The sequence below is a fragment of the Meriones unguiculatus genome, chromosome 14 (assembly GCF_030254825.1).
Source record: "Meriones unguiculatus strain TT.TT164.6M chromosome 14, Bangor_MerUng_6.1, whole genome shotgun sequence".
Taxonomy (NCBI): domain Eukaryota; kingdom Metazoa; phylum Chordata; class Mammalia; order Rodentia; family Muridae; genus Meriones; species Meriones unguiculatus.
Window position 1 is genome coordinate 76,944,383 of NC_083361.1, and position 15,181 is coordinate 76,959,563.

The 15,181-nt window shown below is 39.0% G+C and overlaps 1 protein-coding gene across 13 annotated transcripts in view; it reads left to right on the forward strand.

The window, feature by feature from the left end:
• The window catches only part of Dlg2 (discs large MAGUK scaffold protein 2), a 1,917,798-nt gene that overhangs the window by 701,898 nt on the left and 1,200,719 nt on the right, over positions 1-15,181 (forward strand). The window lies entirely within an intron of this gene.

Sequence of the window (15,181 nt, forward strand, 5' to 3'; positions counted from 1 at the left end):
GCGAGGCAACAACTCAGCTGTGTGAGATTTCCTGTTAAATTGAAGTCTGCTTCTTGGCAGGACAATGTGTAATTTAGTCAATGGCTCATCTTATCCGGGATATGAGGAGTAGATCTGGGGATTACAGCAGGCTTGGATTGTAAAATGAAGTTTTATTGGATAACCTCCAGTGACTAAGAATTCCAGAGATGCAGGCACTGAAAAGTTTATTATTATTATTATTATTATTATTATTATTATTATGATCTGTTAGAGTGATGTTAGGCACCTAAGATACTGCATGATGGTTTTTCTTCTTACATCACTGGGGTGCCAGGATTTCTGCTGACATACATTTAAAAGCATGGCAGTTATCCAGGGCCTAGGAGAGCTGAGTTTTTTGAGGTGCCTGACCTGATCAGTTTGGCAAAGGAGAGAGGATCAACCTTCATGATGGAGACCTCAGAATTCAGAGGCAGATTGATAATGGGTTTTATAGACATTGTGCATGAGATGTCCAATAAGTTGCCATCTAGGCTGCTCATATTTATTCTTTGTGAACACTGGGTTGTTGTGAGAATTAAAAATAAATTCAGTGAGTTTGCCGGCAAAACCTGGTATATTGCCTTGTAAGTACAGGACTCACAATGAATGCTTTAACAGGTGAGTGAAGAGGATGATTGATTTTAGTGATAATAAAAATGAGGTATAAGGAAGGGATGGAAGGTAAGTAGATTTAATCAAAACAAATTATATGAATGTGTGAAATTCACAAATAATAAAAATGGAGATATCTGGGGTACTTGGGTACTATAATGTCTTCCAGATATAACAAACAGGCATCATGACCAATCAAGACATTCTGGCTTGTAGGCAAACAACTTTAGCTTGGTTCATTACTCTGCCACTCAGAGAATTTAGACAACTTACTTACTTTTGTAATTCTCAAGTTTCAGTTCTATGAAACATGTATCTTAAACACTCTATAATATGCCAGCCAAAACTTTAACCTAAAGTTAAAATCTGCCTCTGAGCTTCTGTTATGTAGATGCATTAATAGGGCACATCCAATATAAGTGTTTATTGGCTGTATAAATAGAAACTTAATATGAATGTATTGATAATCAACCAATGTTTACAAACAGTGGGTGGGAACATTCTGGAGAGAAAATGGAAGGAATCCCTCATAAGGGATGATCAGGAAAACTGTAACAAAAAGATTTCCACTGGCTTTTTGCAAGAAACATTCAGCTCAAAGCAAACATTTATTGAGTGTGTAGATGCACATCACTATGGCAGACAGAAGAGGATAAACACTATTTCACTTCTCTCATTGCTATGGCTGAATACTTGACAAGAAGCCTCTTAGAAGAAGAAAGAACATTTTAGTTCACAGTTTCATGGTGACTGGGGCCCTCTTTGTGGAGCTGGGATCGTGTGGCAGCTACTTACTTTTACAAGGAGCAGGAGTGGAGGGAGACAGGGAGATGGAGGGACAGAGAGGAAAACGGAAAGGCAGATGCACTTACCGCCAGCTCCAGTGGTCCAACCAGGTAGGTTCACCTCCCAAAGGTCCCACTGCCTTTGTAACAGGCCTCCAGCGGGAGATCAATTATTCCAACATGTAAGCTGGTGGGGGATATTGTACATTCAAACCCTAACAAAGTATATTTCTTGGATGCACAACAAATAGAATTTCTTGATAATGGAAGTTTTCCACCAAGGAAGCTTTTGTATTTTCTAATGTGCTGCGTCGTGTAGTCATGTTTCTGACGGCTAGAACGTTTCATGAAGTAGGTGAGAAATAGCTTAGAGGTATAGACCCGAGGGAGCATCGTCTAGATAATTAGAAGTTTCATTTGTTCATGTAGTCACTGTTGACTCATCATGATCAGGTCTGAAAAAAAAAAAAAGCAGTGGGTATTTATCAGTAATGTGGACACATGATTTTACCTGTATGATCGTTTAGAAAGAAGCACTTGGTCTGAGGAGATGACCCCTGTCGGTGCTGGGATAGTGGCTCTCACTGTTACCCATGTGATCCCTTACACCGTCTTCTTTACAACTGGATTTATTTAGCAATGATTTTCATATCCGCTAATTAATATGCTTTACACGCCAGTTTCACGGGTGAGAAATCGTAACATGGAGTATATCAGTGAATAGGCAGTAGGATTCCTATTTTATGGTTTGAAAAACCGAAGCTTAGGAGGCATCTGGGTCTTGGCAAAGACCATGTCGTGAAGCTGTGCCTGGGACAGTAGTATAAAAGCCATTTGAATCTGAACATGTCTCTTTCCATTACAGCTTGGCCCTGGATTCATTATTTACAAAGAGCTTTTGTATATCTTATTTCTGTTACTTCAGAAGCAATTTGGTTAAAGTTGTTGAGGATTCTAATTACAGAGTCCTTATTGACTAGCTGTGTGCCACCAAACAGCAAAACTCACTTGATAAGCATCGGCTTTCTTCTTCCTGGTGACATTAGAGTAAGAGATCCAGGGACTAGCGTAGCTACTGAGTCGCTGTCAATTGGTGCTGAAAAACATCATCTACGTTTTCTTTATTTATATCTTTTGTACCCTTTCTCTTCCTCCTCCAACTCCTCTAGATTGATCCCCACTCTCTTTCAAATCCATGTCCTCTTCTATTTTTTGGAAGGTATATGCCTTACTATTACTAAATTGATTTTATGAGATCAGCTATTTTATCGTTGGCAGTGGTAAACTTTGAAAAATAAACTTCTTTCTCACTTTTGACATTAACTTTTTGTGAACAGATAACTAAGCCATCTAAAACACATAATGCAGATTATTTCCCTTTTCCAACTTAAACTGTACTACTTTAACTTACAGGTGAAAACATTTGATCCTATTTAGGAACCTGTGTGTTTATTGTATTCTTTTATGGGATGGTGAAATCTCAGTTTAAAGGTGTTTTTTTTTTTTGTTGTTATTACAATTATATCATTTCTCTCTTCCTTTCTTTCCTCCATACCCTGAAAATGCTTGGCTTACCCTCCCTCCTTGCTCTCTTTCAAATTCATAGCCTCTTTTCCACTAGTTGTTATTACTTTCATATAAATATGTGTATACATATATATATTTCTAAATATGACCTGCTCATTCTGTATATTATGTCTGTGTATGTTTTCAGAGCTGATAACTAGTTGGTGTGCTTTTCTGTAGAGATGACAGTTTCCTTCACTGTCAACATTCCTTAGTTGCTTGTACTTCTTCTTGTGGGATTTGAGGCATCATGGTCCTATCCATGTTAGCATTTTTATTGATGCCATTTTTGTTCAGCTCAAATTTAGGTAGTGTGTTGGTGAGACTTTATGGGTATAGATTCTGACATTCCTAGGAGACACATTCCTCAGCCAATTTTCTGATCCTCTGAGTTTTACAATCTTTCCATTCCTCTTCTAAAATGTTTCTTGAGCCTTAGGTGTGGGACTGCTTCTTAAATGTATCCACTGAGACTGGCTCCACAACTGGGTTTCCGTAACGGTCTTGTCTATTAAAAAGAGAAATTCCATGTTGAGGGGTGAGGACTACACTTCATTTATAAAACAAATACTTAAAATGTAGTTAGGGATTATGCTGGTTTAGTAAGGGAGTAGTTGTAAATTCTCTTAAATCCATATATTCACTAGCCTTGAGTAGCTGGCTAGGATTCTAGCACCAGACAGGCCTTCCTTCTTGTGGAACAGGTCTTAAGTTTAATGAGGGAGCTTTTGGTTGCTGCCAAGCTTTGTGTGCCACTACTGCACTCACAGTGACAGCAAGCCATGCTGGTCATTATGGTGTTTCATACATGCCAAGTTGGGTAGGACTGCTGTTTGGTTTTCTCTTTTGAAAGCTTGCGTGACATGGTAACTTGAAAGATAGTCTTCAGGGAAGAGACTTTTAGGTCAGTTCCAACTCAGAGGCTTCCATTCCTTGTTTCTGACTTAGATGATGTCTATCTATAGCAATGGGGACTTACCCTCCACAACTAAGGGCAACAGCAATAACAACATGCCCTCTGTTTTAATCATCACTCTTCCATATAAATAAATATGACAATTTAATGTTTCTGGTATGTGTAGGTGTTTAAGGCTGACCACATAGAATTAGATAATCTATCAGAGGGCTCATTCTTTTTACTGTCAATTATTTTGTCAATCAAACAAAAAGAATTCTGTACTTCTTGTAAAAAGAGGTACCTGAGTACATGAGGAAAGACAGAAACTTACTGAACTTAAAAAGTTACTAAAAATAGGGGAATCTAGGCACATCATCAAGATATTTTACTTTGCTTAGTCTCAGAGTCCATATACACATAAATAACAAAAAAATTGCCTCAGCAGGTTGTACTATGTATTTGCACATGTATGTGCAAAGCAATAATCCATGAAAAGAGAGGCTACCTACTTGAGAGTGTGTGGTAAAATGTAGGAGGGGCTTGAAGGAGGAAAAGGAAGCAGTAAAACAATATAATTCTATATCACTCAAAACAGACTTTATTTTTAAATTTTTATTTATTTATTTTTCATTACAGTTTATTCATTTTTATCCCAGCTGTAGCCTCCTTCCTCAACTCCTTTCAGTCCCACCTTCCCTTCCTCTTTTCCCCCTATGCCCCTCCCCTACTCCATTCCCTACTCTCCTTCCCTACTGTCTGACCCTAGCCTATCAAGTCTCATCAGGACTGGCTGTAGTGTCTTCCTCTGTGGCCTGACAAGGCCACAACCCCAGGGGGAGGTTATCAAAGAGCCTGCCACTGAGTCCATGTCAGAGACAGCCCTTTAGTGGGGAATCCACTTGGAGAATGAGCTGCCTATGAGCTACATCTGAGCAAGGGTTCTAGGTCCTCTCCATGCATGGTCCTTGGTTGGATCATTGGTCTCTGCAGCACCCCTACTGCAGATTTTTGACTCTGTTGATCTCCTTGTGGAACTCCTATTTCTCCCAGGTCTTTCTATCTCCCCCTTCTTCCATAGGGTTTCATGCCCAAAGTTTGGCTGTGAGTCACAGCATCTGCTTCTATACCCTGCTGGGTAGAGTCTTTCAGAGGCCCTCCATTTCGGGCTCCTCTCCTGTTCCCTGTCTCTCTTCAGGTGATATAAATACACGTTTTAAAACAAATTTATACTCGTAGGGTATTTTTTAGTGGATATTTCAGTGGAGACAGGAATAAAATTGTATGAAGTTTTCACTTTTGTATTTGCTGGAGCCAGTTCTACACTGTGTATACATTCAATAGATCCAACTCAACTAACAAATCAAGTTCCCATTTTCAGGTGCACAGCTCAGCAATGCACTTGTAATCCACAGTGAGCCTGTGTATGGTGCTTCACTGTACAGAGCTTTCAGTAGCAAAATTATATTACTTTATCCATTTGGGTTTACCAAAACAGGTACAACCTGGCAGCAAAAAGTTAAACACCATTTTCAGTAAACTGAGAGAATATGAGGCAGTAACCATGTGAATGCTATTGGCATAAAGAGCACAGGGTAAAGGGCGCCAAGTATGGCTGCTGCACTGTGCTTATCGGCTCCAGTTTCCCCCACAGAAGGTGTCAGTTATCCTGTCATAACTCCTTTGTTAAATTCCCCTCAGGTAATAGATGTAAGCACTAGAGCAAATAATCTACCGCCCATCAACAGATGAAGGATATCTAGATTGTTTCCATTCTCTCGACATGGGGAGTAGAGTGCCAATGAACGTGGCTGAGCAATCATCTGTGAAGTAGAATGCTGGATATTCTGGGCCTCCATCAAAGAGTGAAATAGCTGAGTTGTATGGTAGAGCCGCTTCCAGCTCTTAGGTAATTCCCTGCAGCAATTTACAAAGTGACACCACCAGTTTGAGACCCTACCAACAGTGAATAAGTGTTTCCCTTCCTATAGCCTTGCCAGCATTTGTGGTCAGTTGTCTCAACTCTTTGTTTTTACAGTTCTTAGTATACTGTGAATATTAGTCCTCTCTCATATATGTCTCTATATGTATCTATATATAGATAGATATGTGTGTGCACATATATATATATGCATATAACATATATGCATACATATATTTGACAATAACAATTAAGAAAAAAGTGGCCATGAACTAGCTAAGAAATCAGGGGTATACAAGAGGCATTGGAGGGGGTGAAAGGAAAGGCAGAACTGACTTAAATTCAGTACCCGCATATAAAACTTCACAAATAAAAATGAAAGATTGCCAAACATTTGGCTACAAGATATTTGTGACACTGATTTTGTGTCCTTATACTACTTCATTTAAGAATAAAAATGTGGCTGGAGAGGTGGCTCAGAGGTTAAGAGCATTGGCTGTATATCCAAAGGTCCTGAGTTCAACTCCCAGCCACTACCTATAACCATCTGTAATGATCTGGTGCCCTCTTCTGCCTTGTAGGCATACATGCAGGCAGAATACTGTATAAATAAAATACTTAATTTAAAATATTTAATAAAATATTTAAAAAAAAAAGAATAAAAATGTTTCTTTTGAGCCTCTGTATTTTCTCATTCTCTTGTGCTTAAATAAAATACAATTATTTACTTGTCCAGGGATTGCATACAGTGTACTGGGCTAAAAAAAACAACAAAAAAAAAAAACAAAAAAAAAAACTGATCTGTAAGATGATAAAACAAGTGTGAGCTCATACCTGACCACATAGACAATGGGCAGCCCTACTTTCAGGCTCAGACATGGGAGAAACACTGCAATAATTTTGTTGTAGATTGAATGTTACACTAATCAGTGATGTTTGTGATTTTGAGGTGTGTATAACCCAGGGTTCTTGATCCAGAAAGGCCTAGACCATTACCAACTTTTTGAACAGTTTACGCTTAAAAGAAAGGATCCGAAGTCTTTTTTTAAAATTAATTTGTTTTTTATTCACTTTACGTTTGGTTGTAACCCCATTTCTCCTCCCCTCCAGTCTCACCCTTCCCCTGACTCCCTTTCCCCCTTTTCACTTCCTCAGAAAAGGGGAGCTCCCTTTCCCATCCACCCCAGCTCAAGCTTCATGAGGGCTGAGCATGTTGTCTTCCTCTGAGGCCTGGAAAAAAGTGGCTTTGTCCATGGCACAAGCCACACTGTTCTGCCCATCAATGCAGGACCACGGTGAATAACTCCTAGTTTCTAACTTACTCACACAAATGGTCCCAGGAATTGACACTCTTTCTTTCCATACAGATGGACAGTGCTTTATACATTCTTTTGAGGGATGTCTTGTAGTACGAAAACAAATGTAAATATATATCAGCCTATTTTCCTTAAGAAAAAGCTGTGGAATTGTCAAGGTTTCTTTTCCACAGTAGTCTTCTAGGTGTGAAGAATATTTTTCCTGAGGGGTTATCTCTGTAGGCAAATAGTGCAGGGATAAGTTAAAAATGTTTTCTTTCCCCTTCTCTGGGAATGTTTGGGTCTGAAATGAACAACATTCCATTTGCTAATGAAAGAAGGATGGGAACAATGTAATCCACTTTTTAGAAAAGGTAGTGGAAAAAAAAAAGATAATAGGAAAGTTTTCCTGTCATGTTTTTGGTCAGTTTACAGAAGGCATATGTTTTCATGTAGATTTAATGGGTAAGAAATATTGTAAATTAGGCCAGTAATTGAAACATGATCCCAACAGACCAACTCTTGTCATTCCAAGATCTAAGTAAGATGCTCTTATTACTTTTGTTTCCTGTGTTGTCCCTTCAAAACAGCATTCTCAGTCAACCTACTAGGTAACTTTAAGCTTTATAAAGGGTTTTCCTGAGCCTTAACATTCCTGCCCCCACTTCTACCAAATGCTGTAAATACACACACACACACACACACACACACACACACACACACACACAGAGAGAGAGAGAGAGAGAGAGAGAGAGAGAGAGAGAGATTTTTAGTTCCTACAGAAGCCAACGGAGCTTTCACATGTAATCCTATCATTTTCTAGTCAGGTCACTTTGGGCATGTGTCCACCTATTTGCTAACGGGTCAGGAAGCCTTTTGAGGGCAGCCTTACTATAAATATCAAGTGTGAGATAACTATTACTGGGTTGGATAAACTGCTCTCAAAAACCTGGCAAGGAAAGAACAAAATCCCACCTTCATTGGGTCCTGCTGTATAGTCTAAGGCAGGAAGCTGTGACAATACAGTGAGACAGTGAAGATGACAAAGTATTGCCGCACCATATGGAACTTCAATTTGCGGATTATATCTAGACACCACTTCTCAGCATTCCTAAACCCTTGTGGTAACTCTCCTGCACTTTAGCAGGAGACAGATTTACCAATTTACCAATACTCTAGGATGAGCCCTGAGGAGAAAAAAAAAAGAAAGAAAGAAAAAAGAAAAAAGAAAAAACACCTACCCTGTATAGCTCTCAAACATAAATGTTATGTGTTCTCAAAGTTTCACATTTCCAACAGGAAGGAGCTGCTGACGCAGTCTAAAAGAGAACCACCCAGAGTCTGTGGCATTTAAAAGTCAATGCTAAGTGATGTTGTTTTAAAGAAAGATTCAGGGATGCTGCCAACATTTATATTTCATACGCTGTGGGATTGCTTTCAATTCCGTTCTGCTTAGATCTCTGTATGGTAAAGATTCCCGGGTTGCTATGGGAAATATGCACTTAAGCTTACTGCTATGGCAACCAGTCACATATGGTGGGGAGGCATCACATGGCTCGGAATTTGCATAACTAATTTGGGCATTTTAGTGAAGAGCGCAATCTGTGCATAGGGGGCTAAGCAATCTGAGGCTTTCTTTCTTTTTTCCTTTTTTTTTGAAATTGTGCACACAAAAGTATGAAGTTCCTTTCTGTGTGTACTTTTTAAGTTGTTCGCTCTGTGGCAGGTGTCACTGTTGGGTACATGACTGTGAAAGTTGTGACATGTCTGAGTGTGTTTCTGAACATTTAATAGAGTCTGCCTTTGTTTTACAGTGATATTTTGTTTATCTAAAGCCCGAGTCTGAAGCATCTTTCACAACATGAACTTTAATGAAATCTCTATTATCTTCTCCCTAGTTAATGCAACTCAGTTTAATATAGATTTGCTTGAAGTGTGGCTGTATCGTGTTAAATCATGCCTGCTAAACAATGCTGTTTCTGTCTTTGATTCCTAAAGTGCTTTTATCTGTATCTTAGAATTCTAACAGTTCCTGATGCAATGCACTGAAGAGAAGAAATGAGCAGAGATACCAGTAGGCTCAATTCCATTGTCAAATTATTCACACCTTTTCCACAATACCCTTAAGCCAGGACGAGTTAGGTTTTCCCGTCACAATGACTTTCTGTCATACTCTGTTCTTAGTTCAGTTATAAAACATCTGTATTGTTCTAGAATTGACAGTTAAAAATGCTTTGTCTTCTCTTAGATTCTGAACACTGAAAAGGAAGAATCTGTATCTTATTAAATTTGTTTATGGCATTGCTGGCCTACTTCCTATCAAATTATAGGAATAGAATATATATCTTTTAAACAAATAAAAAAAGGCAGTGACTGATAAATGTATCAGTTATATATTTACATTCAGTATTTGGGAGAGAAATGTTAACCAAATTCTCCTACTTTGCCCTTTGTTTCTGTCTTCTCTCTCAAAATGACAGGGATCCAAGGTATGTCTTAATTTTTACAGTTTTAATATCCTCATCCTAGTGTTATTTTCCAGCACAGTGAGAATGATGGGAGATCTAAAGATCCAATACAATAGCATTCATTTCCCTTATTAAGAGACACAGCTTCTAAAGCTCTGTGACTTTAGAAGCTCTTCTAAAGCCACTGTGATGACACCTGTACCCACAGGTGGTCCTTTCTGCACTGCCCCAGCTCTTCTACAGGACAAAGCCCTGGGAACACCAGGAAAGCTGTCTCCTTCTACTCTCAATTCTCCTAACCATGCATATGCATGCTTTCACACCTCACTAGCACACTGCTGGTTGAATACACTTCAGAGAGGCTCAGGAATAGAGGGGGAAGTAGGATGGGGAATGCCAAAGAAGGAACTTAGGTTTGGTTGTATTTATAAATTTAGTAACACATCCATCCATACACACACACACAAGCACATACATGAAGCAACATAAGAAAAATAAGTTATGAATTTCAAAGCAAGCAAAGAGAACTACCTGGCAAAAGTTGGCAGGAGAAAAAGGAAGGCAGAAAATGATATACTTATAATCTCAGAAATTAAACTTATAATGGGAGGTGCATTGGACATAGGAGAAAACAAGTAACAGGACCAGAGCCTACCGCAGAGGGCCCCTGAGAGACTCTACCCAGCAGTGTATCAAAGCAGATACTAAGACTTATAACCAAACCTTTGGCAGAGTGCAGGGAATCATATGAAAGAAGGGGAGTTAATATGATGGGGAAAGGATAGGAGCTCCACAAGGACCAAATATATCTGGGCACAGGGTCTTTTCTGAGACTGACACTCCACCGAGGACTATGTATGGATATAACCTAGAACCCCTGTGTTTTTATTTCTCTAAGATACGTGTTGAAAGGTCACTGCTAGGCTGACAGCTGAGTGCTTTCTTGCTTTCTTTCTTTTAAACTTCCATCTTTTTTCTTGAAGTAGCAACATATTTTATATTCCTACCAAAAATATGTGAGATCCAATGTCTTTGCATTCCAAGTATCTTTTCACTTTAACCATCTTGTGTGTAAAAATGGGGTAGAAGACACTGGATGAAGAAACTGAATTGTTTCTTCGTATCTTTTACATATTTCCCAATTGGCGTTGTCAGCTATTGACTTTTGATTGTTCCTTGTCCATCCAAGATGCTAACTAATGCTTTGTTAGATATATACTTTACAAGTGTTTTTTATAAAATCAATTTTATTACTTCTTTCAATAGATCACAGCGAACTATTTTAATATAATTTTCCTATATTGAGAGTAAAAAAAAAAATCCTGTGGGGGAAGGAACATGCTCATGAATGGTGAATTGCTCTAGAATCGTGTGTGGAAGTTTGTCAATCCTCTTTTAATTATTTTAGCATAACAGAGTTATGCTCAGTTATTCTCAGAGTTCAGTTAGACACTTTTTTTTTTCCTATTCTGTTGATCTGTGTATCTCTTCAGCCTTGGAGTTCACCTGCTTTTAATTACCATATCTGTAGTCTAGAGGTAAGGTAGAATAATTCTCATTACTTTCTAATATATTAATTAAATTATTGTGATTGTTTTGTCTTTCTATATACATTTCATGAACTTGTATCTCTGCTTAGAAATATTCTGTTTGGAATTTGATCGGTATTGCACTGAACTTGTGTTTCAGCTAATTTTCTATTCCTCTGTTAAAAGACCATGACCAACAGAAACATGTGGAACAAGAGGTTGATTTTAGATTACATTTCCAGAGAGATGAAAAATCTATCATGGTGGAGAAGGCATGTCAGTAGGCAGAAGAGGTGGTGGGAGAGGGAGGCTGGCTGATGACAGAGGAAACAGAGAGAATGGGCATAGGAAGTGGGTAAGGCCATAAGCATCGCCCAGAAAGGCTGTAACTCCTAAAGGTTCCATAACCTTCCCAGACAGTGCTGCCGGCCAGGGACCAAGTGTTCAAATACAAGCACCTCTGATGAACATTTCCTATTCACACCACTACAGCTTGAACAGAAATATGAGCAAAACAGGCATTGTTTTGAGACTTTGAATTCTAAGTGATGGTATGTCTACTTACTTACAGCTTCTTAAGTTCTCGGGTCAGTGTTTTATAGTTTGTGGCATACACTGCTTACACTTAAGGAAAACATTTTTGAGCAATTGGACATGGTGGCATATTTTTAGGTTTGACATGTTTTCAGCTAGCAAATAGGAAAGTAGTAAGGCTTTGTTGGAACTCTTGTGGCCATCTAATAATGTTTCTGAGTTTTGAACTGATTTACCTACAAATCTGGAATACAGCGAGCACAAAGAACACTTAGACAGTTTGCCATCATGTTCTTCTTCGTCTCATGTGATTTCTTTCTGATATTTTTATTCTCCCCACTTACAAGGGCTTATTTGTGTTTGTTTTCTATATAACACCCAGCAGCTTTAGCTATTAGAAGATGTGGAGACAGTCATTCGTACTTCGTTTTCCTGGAAGGGGAAGTCTGTTGTCACTTTGTTTAGCTCTTGGCAGTTAGCACTTGGCATTCTGTTCTGAGATCTGGGACATCAATGCCACTACTATTTGAAAGATATCATTCCAAGCTACAAAATCTGGCTGGCAATGCCACTATAAACATAAAATTAGCAATAGTCATGGGCTGAACACAAAGATTGCTGGTCTCATCCTAGGAACAGCCGTGCATGACAGAGACTCAAACTGGAAAATAATAGAGTCTGTCATCACTATAATATTTACCTGCATGTGCAACCTTATTAATAGAAGCAATAATATCGAAGGCAACAATCAATAGTAGTTGGTACCACATTTGATTTTTCATTCATTTGGTTCTTAAATCAACCACTTTTGTGCACATTTTTTCTGTGTATGTGCCTGTAACTGTTGGATATGTATCATCAGATTAGATATCAACCAGAAGATAACTTAGATCACTACTCTCATAAGACTAACACTACATAAAAAAGATTTTTCTTTCATTTTGAGATTATATCATTTCTTGTTTCTCTTTATCCCTGTAAATCTTCTCATATTCTCTTTCTCTTTTTTCAAATCCATGGCCTCTTTTTTTCATTAACTTTTATTACATGCATATATGTGTATGCATATACCAACATATTCCTAAATATACCCTGCTCCATCAGTATGATGTTATTTGTTGGCATGTCTTCAAGGCTGATCATTTGGTATCAGAAGACCAACTGAATAGAATAGCTTTGTGAGGAATATTTTTTTTTAAGTTTTGTGGCGAATACAGACTAATTTCACTCTCATTAATGACTGTTGCAATAAGGTAGGAACTAACTGCTCTTCATTTATCAGCTACCACATGAAGGGTGCTGAATTGTGTATTTTAGTTAATCTTTACAGTTTCTTTGTTCAAACTTGATTCATAACTTCATTCACAAATGAGGAAAAACACACTAAGAAAACTAGTTGATTTTCTTTGCATCTTTAAATCACAGAAAAATCCTCTGATTATTATCACCACCATTTCCTGTCCCCAGGAGGCTGACCACTTTCAGCTATGCTAACACCTTCATGTTTTTTTCCTAAATTCTTTTTTTTTTAGTTAATTTTTATTTATTTATTTTTTTTGGAAAAAAATGTGTTTTATTATGATTAAAAATGCAATTTCCAATGCTTTGCTCTTTCTTTTTTCAATGCAGTTTATTCAGGAATCTTGAACAATCATCTGACCCTGGGGAAAGCCAGCCCACAGCTTAAATAGCCTCTGGGTAGCCAACCCCAGTGTGCCACATGGGCAATGCAGATAGGTCCACATACAGGGAAGCAAGCCAGATCCTCAGCCTTAGCCAAATATGGAGTTGTTTGTGACAGAGCACACTCACCATCGGGAAGGTGGAAGGTGGAAACCAGCTCCATCTTTAAGGCGTGGCATTACGCAGCTCTCTACAGTTCCCCCTTTTTGTTTTAGACGCATCAGGCAAGAGTAGAGGTCATAGTAATAAATTAAAAAAATTAAAAAAAATAAATTTATTTCTAATTTTTTTTAATTTTTTTAATTTATTACTATTATCATTTATTACAATTTATTCAATTCATGTCTGGTTGTGGCCCCCTTCCTCATCTTCTCCCAACCCCACCCTCCCTCCTTCTTCCCCTATGCCCCTCCCATAGTCCACTGATAGAGATAGGTCCTCCTCCCTTCTATCTTAGCCTGCCCCATTAGGTCTCATCAGGACTGTTTGCATAATCTTCCTAGGTGGCCTGGCAAGCTTGCTCCTTCCCCCACCACCAAGGGGAGATGATAGGAGAGCTTGCCACTAATTTCATGCCAGAGACAGCCCTGCTCCCATTACTAGGGATCTGCTTTACAATTTATTCATTTTGAATCCCAGCTGTAGCCCCCTCCCTCATTTCCTCCCAATCCTGCCCTCCCTCCCTCTTCTCCTCCCATGCCCCTCATCCAGTCCACTGACAAGGAACTTCCATCTGACCCTAGCCTATTAGGTCTAGTCAGGACTGGCTGCATTGTCTTTCTCAGGCCTGACAAGCCTGCCCTGCCTCCCTCCCCCAAGGGGAGGAGACTAAAGCCAAACTTTGGGCAGAGTGAAGGGAATCTTATTAAAGAGTGGGTAGTGATAGAAAGACCTGGAGGGGACAGGATCTCCAAAGGCGAGCAACAGAACCAAAAAACAAAATCTGGGCCCAGGGGTCTTTTCTGAGACTGTTACTACAACCAAGGACCATTCATAAAGATAGTTATCTTTATGAACCCCTGCACAGATGTAGCCCATGGCAGTTCAGTGTCCAAGTGGGTCCCCAGTAATGGGAACAGGGACTGTCTCTGACATGAGCCTAGTGGCTGGCTCTTTGATACTAACACCTTCTTTACTGGAGCATTTCTAGCGGTCTATTTAGGTTCAGCCAAATGGTGTCTTTATAAGAGATCAGAATATAAGAAAAGAAAAGGTCCAGAACATTCATTCCCTGTCCCAGCACTAAAAGTCAGTGGTCAAACTATAACTTTGGTGCCTGCAAGCTGATACCTTTTCCAAGTCTTCAGTTCTCATTAGACTTTTGTCTCTGCTTAGTCTCTTTCCCTGGCCCACAGGTGTAGTAAATGGTCTTTGCTCTGCTTCTGCCTTCTCGGTTACCTTGTTATCCTCATCCTTTAAAAGAATGTCATACCTCTTCTGATAAAACTATCATTATCGTCCCATTTAAATTGCTTTTTATTTCCTTTGTGTACCCTAACAACACCAAACAATCATGCTGGTACATGGCAAGGTTAGTCCACAGTACACCTGACGTTCCTGAGATTCTACCTCTGCCCTGTCTGATTCCAAAATGTATTCCTTTTCTACGAATATTAAGCTGTGCTTAGTATTGAATGGTACCAAAGTTATGGAAAACAATTATTCACCAGAAGCAACTAATGTATACTCAGGGGAGACGTTTTCAGTTGGAAGTGTTTTGGAAACATACTCTCAGCAGGTGCAGAACCAGCAACCCTGAACAGGCAGACATGACGAAATATGTGGAATACTGTTCACCATTAGAGAGCCATGTGTGCTCCGTGTGGTGGCCTTGCTTTAACTAAATGGTATATTGGATCTGTGACCACT